The following is a 4,995-nucleotide window of genomic DNA, read 5'->3' on the forward strand; positions in this document are numbered from 1 at the left end:
AAAAAAAAAAAAAAAAAAAAAAAAAAAAAAAAAAAAAAGAAATATAGCATGCACAGTTAAGTCCATAATACTTTATAATGGTAATAAAAGTCTGTGTTACTGATGGACTTATTCTGTTCTTTGTTATTTTAGAGTATACTCCTACTTATTAACAAGACGTTAACTGCAATAGCCTGGCAGGTCTTTTAGGTGTTCCAGAAGGCCTTGTTATCATAGTAGATGACGGAGCCCTGCATGTTATTGTCCCTGCAGACCTTCCAGTGGGACAAGACATGGAGGCGGAAGACAGCAATATTGATGATTCTGACTATAAGTAGGCCTTGACTAACGTGTGTGATTGCATCTTAGTTTCGAACAAAAAAGTTGAAAAAAATGTAGAAAAGCTTATAGATTAAGGATATAGAAAGGAAATATTTCTGTACCACCATACAATGTGTTTGTGTTTGAAGCTAAGTGTTATTACAGAAGAGCCAAAAGCTTTTAAAAATTGAAAAGTTTATAAAGTAAAAAAGCTATGATAAGCTAAGATTTATTAAGAAAGTGTTCTGCAGCCTGGGCAACATAGTGAGACCCTGTCTCTACAAAAAACATAACAAATTAGCTGGGTGTGTTGGCTGACGTCAGTGGTCCCAGCAACTTGGGAGGCTGAGGCAAGGGGACTGCTTGAGCCCTGGAGGTCGAGGCTGCAGTGATCTGTGATTGCACCACTGCACTCCAGCCAGGTGAGAGCTGGACCCTGTTTCAAAAATAAAATAAAATAAAATAATACATAAATAAATAAATAAATGCAGTGTAGCCTAAGTGTCCAGTGTTCTAATCTACAGTCATGCATTGTAATGTAAGTTTTCACAGTCACTCACTACTTACTCAGTGAGTCACCCAGAAAACTTCCAGTGCTGCAAGCTCCATTCACGGAAAGTGCCTGATAAACTACAGGTCACTTTTGGCCTGCCTACCTGCCTGCCTTCCTTGCTTCCCACCTTCCTTCCTCCCTCCCCCTCCTTCTCCCTTCTTCCCTTTCGCTCTTTCGCTCTTTCTTTCTCTCTTTCCTTTCTTTCTCGATGGAGTCTTGCTCTATCAACCAGGCTGGAGTGCAGTGGCACAATCTCGGCTCACTGCAACCTCCGCCTCCCAGAAAAAAGCGATTCTGCTGCCTCAGCCTCCTTAGTAGCTGGGATTATAGGCATGTGCCACCACACCGAGCTACAGTTTGCTTTAAAGTAAACAGGCTTCTAAATTAACGGCCTGGGGGAGGGCTTGTGATTCACGCAGACATCCTGTCCCTGAGTAAAGAATCCTATTTTGAGTCAACCTCTTGACACTGAAGAGGACTCTGACTCACTTTCAAATCAAACGTCGGTATTTTAGCCTTTAACTGCAATCTGTAGCCAAAGATTATAACCTCTGTATTTTACCCTCCAATGAAAAGGATGGTTCTGCTGTCAGGAGTCCTCCTCCCTTCTTCTAAACTTTCCCATGAAAGCCTTCCAACTTGTAGCGGACTCCAGAACACTCTCAACTTTTTTAGCCTGTCTTCCCAGGTCGACCATAAATACAGCCTAGGTGTGTGGTGGGCCAGACCACCTAGATTTGTGTAAGCATGGGAGGCCCATTTTTCCTGACAGTCATACCAACAGATTTCCACAGAGCTGCCTTAACATTGAGCAAATAGTTAAACCAGGGAAATCAGTGCCCAGACAGCAAAGCTGAAAATGAAACATATGGTCAGTAGGAGCCTTGCATGGGCTTCTCCCTAACCTGGAGCAAACAAAATAACAGAGACAGCCTTAAATTCCTAGTGCCAGAACCGGTCTTGGGTCAACAAAATCTGAGAGGAGTCAAGGTAACAGAGACAGCTGTCTGCATAGATTCATTGGAGAGTCTAAGGCAGCTCCCCAGACCAAGCTGTGAAGGAGGTAAGATAGAAATAATCACTCCGGTACCACAGTAGACAGGCCTTGAAGATACTGGGGCCCTCACAGCCTAACCTGACTTAGCAAGCATTTTTGCCTTTGACCTTCTAGTTGAAACAAAATTAGTTACCAAATTAGACTTAGGAAAATCCTATACTGCATGTAGGCACATAACCCCAACCTATATAATCTTTAAGAAAATTGGCTGGGTGTGTTGGTACACACCTGTAATCTCAGCACTTTGGGAGGCCGAGGTGGGCGGATCACAAGGTCAAGAGATCAAGACCATCCTGGCCGACATGGTGAAACCCCGGCTCTACTAAAAATACAAAAATTAGCTGGGCGTGGTGGCACAAGCCTGTAGTCCCAGCTACTCAGGAGGCTGAGGCAGGAGAATTGCTTAAACCTGGGAGGCGGAGGTTGCAGTGAGCCGAGATCGCACCATTGCACTCCTGCCTGATGACAAAGCAAGACTCCATCTCAAAAAAAAGAAAAAAAAGAAAAGAAAATTGTAACACCTTGAGTTTATCTAGTGGAATTATCTCCGGCCTGCTCCTTGTATCAGGTTACAGCCGTAAATCCCCTTCTTTCCTAGTTTTTCTGCTTATCATTATCAGGCCTTGAGAAAACATAGCTGGACCCAACTTGGTACCGGGAACATAAAATATAAGTATACTTTATGATGTTCACACAATCTGGCTTCCAATAAACCTTTGTTTTTTTGTTTTGTTTGTTTGTTTGTTTTTGAGACAAGAGTCTTGCTCTGTTGCCCAGGCTGGAGTGCCGTGGTGCAACCTCTGCTTCCTGGGCTCAAGAGATTTCTCACGCCTCAGCCACCCGAGTAGCTGGGATTACAGGTGCGCACCACCACGCCCAGCTAATTTTTGTAGTTTTAATAGAGATGGGTTTTGCCATGTTGGCTAGGCTGGTCTTGAATCCTGACCTCAAGTGATCTGCCTGCCTCTGCCTCCTAAAGTGCTGAGATTACAGGTGTGAGCCACCGTACCCAGCCCCAATAAACCTTTCTCAAATTATTTGTGCCTCAACAGCCTTAATTTTGGTCAACATGTCCTATACATGTGTACCATTTTTTATCTTCTATACCATATTAAAAATAATTAAAAAAAAAAAAAAGACGGAATTTCACCTTGTTGGCCAGGCTAGTCTTGAACCCCTGACCTCAAGTGATCCGCCTGCCTCAGTTTCCCAAAGTGCTGGGATTACAGGCTTGAGCCACCACACCTGGCCTTCTATACCATATTTTTACTGTGCCTTCTTATGTTTAGATACAAAATTACTTGCCATTGTGTTACAGTGGTCTCCCATATTTAGTATACGAACACACCGTACAGGTTTGGAGCCTAGGAGCAATTTGCTCTTCCATACAGCCTAAGTGTATAGCGGGCTGAATCATCTAGGTCTCTGTAAGTGCGCTCTATAAGGTTTACACATGGACGAAATCGCCTCACGCATTTCTCCCCGCTGTTGAGCAGTGTGTGGCCTGAATCTGTCCCACCAATAGAAGTTATTTGCATTTCTTCCAGACAAAAATCTTCAACTGAACAAGCAGTTTCTCAAATTCTGGGACCCTTAATCAATAGTAACTAATGGGATAAACTACATTACTATGGTCCTCTCTGGCTGAATCCAGCTTGTGTATTTTGTAAATGAAGTTCTGTGGGAGCCCAGTCTATCTATCTCTTTGCTTATTGTCCATGACTGCTTTTGTGCCACAGTGGCAACCCCGAGTACGCACAGCAGAGGTCCTAAAGCCCACAGATTTAGACCTGAGCTCTCAACACAGAAATCCTAAAGCTCACGGACTTAGAGCCTGAGAAATTTACTATGTGAACCTTTACAGATAAAGTTAATTGGCCATCGCTCTAGACAACCCTATGATGATTTTTGCCATCACACAAGAGTGAAAATGTCAGAGACATGAGAACCAGAGCAACCCCATATTGAATAGGGGCTGGGTAAAATGAGGCTGAGACCTACTGGGCTGCATTCTTAGATGGTTAAGGCATTCTAAGTCACAGGATGAGATAGGAGGTTGGCACAAAATACAGGTCTTAAAGATCTTGCTAATAAAACAGGTTGCCGTAAAGAAACGGACTAAAACCCACCAAAACCAAAATGGCAGCAAGAATGACCTCTGGTTGTCCTCACTGCTACACTCCCACCAGCACCATGACAGTTTATAAATGCCATGGCAACACCAGGACGTTGCCCTATGTGGTCTAAAAAGGGGAAGCATGAATACTCCACCCTTGTTTAGCATATCGTCAAAAAATAACCATAAAAATAGGCAAGCAGCTGCCCTTGGGGCTGCTCTGTCTATGGAGTAGCCATTCTTTCATTCTTTTACTTTCATGATAAACTTTCACTGCCCTCTACTGACTTGCCCTGAATTCTTGTGAGAGATCCAAGAACCCTCTCTTAGGGTCTGGATTGGAATCCCTTGCCTGTAACAAAAGGATGTGCTATTTAGCTTTTTGCCTTATTTCCAAGTTTTGCACACTTTTTCTGACCAACACTTGAGAACCTTTAATATGTAGTTTTTCTGTTTCCATTGTCTTCATTTAGGCCTTCTGGTTCCAATTACATTTTAATTCAACCAGTGTTTACTGAACACATACTACGTACTAGAAGCTACTGCAATGATTAAAACCTAGTCCTCACTTTCACATTTTGTGAGGAACTCAAATGTGTGACTGCAAAGGGTTCTTCTTTTAGAGGAGAAATCTAAGACCCTTCTAAGGAAGATTTCCTAGGTATCTGAAGACTGGAGGCAGGGGGAGAAAGAGAAATGAGGCATGTTAATAGCTGGTAGAGGGAAACGTGTATTTGCTTTGGGGACTCTGATTTTAAGAAAATCACTTCCACTTTGGAGGCCAAGGCGGGCAGATCACCTGAGGTCGGGAGTTCAAGACCAGCCTGACCAACATGGTGAAACCCCATCTTTAAAAAAAAAAAAAAAAAGAAAATCACTTCGATGGGTCTTTTGATTGTGAAAAAGTGAAGCCAAAGTCCTATTTTAAAAAAGAGACATTTCAAGTGAGGACTCAGCTCTGATTTTTTT

General features: G+C 42.9%; 1 long non-coding RNA gene across 1 annotated transcript in view; it reads left to right on the plus strand.

Moving 5' to 3' along the window:
- Positions 1 to 4,104, plus strand: part of LOC116530266 — a 12,841-nt gene extending 8,737 nt beyond the window's left edge. Inside the window, exon 3 of the long non-coding RNA XR_004259910.1 lies at positions 3,857 to 4,104. This is a non-coding gene — a long non-coding RNA (uncharacterized LOC116530266). The remainder of the gene's footprint in view (positions 1 to 3,856) is intronic.
- The last annotated feature ends 891 nt before the right edge of the window (positions 4,105 to 4,995 follow it).

This window comes from Sapajus apella, unplaced genomic scaffold, assembly GCF_009761245.1.
Source record: "Sapajus apella isolate SASKATOON/1434 unplaced genomic scaffold, GSC_monkey_1.0 scaffold66, whole genome shotgun sequence".
Taxonomy (NCBI): Eukaryota; Metazoa; Chordata; class Mammalia; order Primates; family Cebidae; genus Sapajus; species Sapajus apella.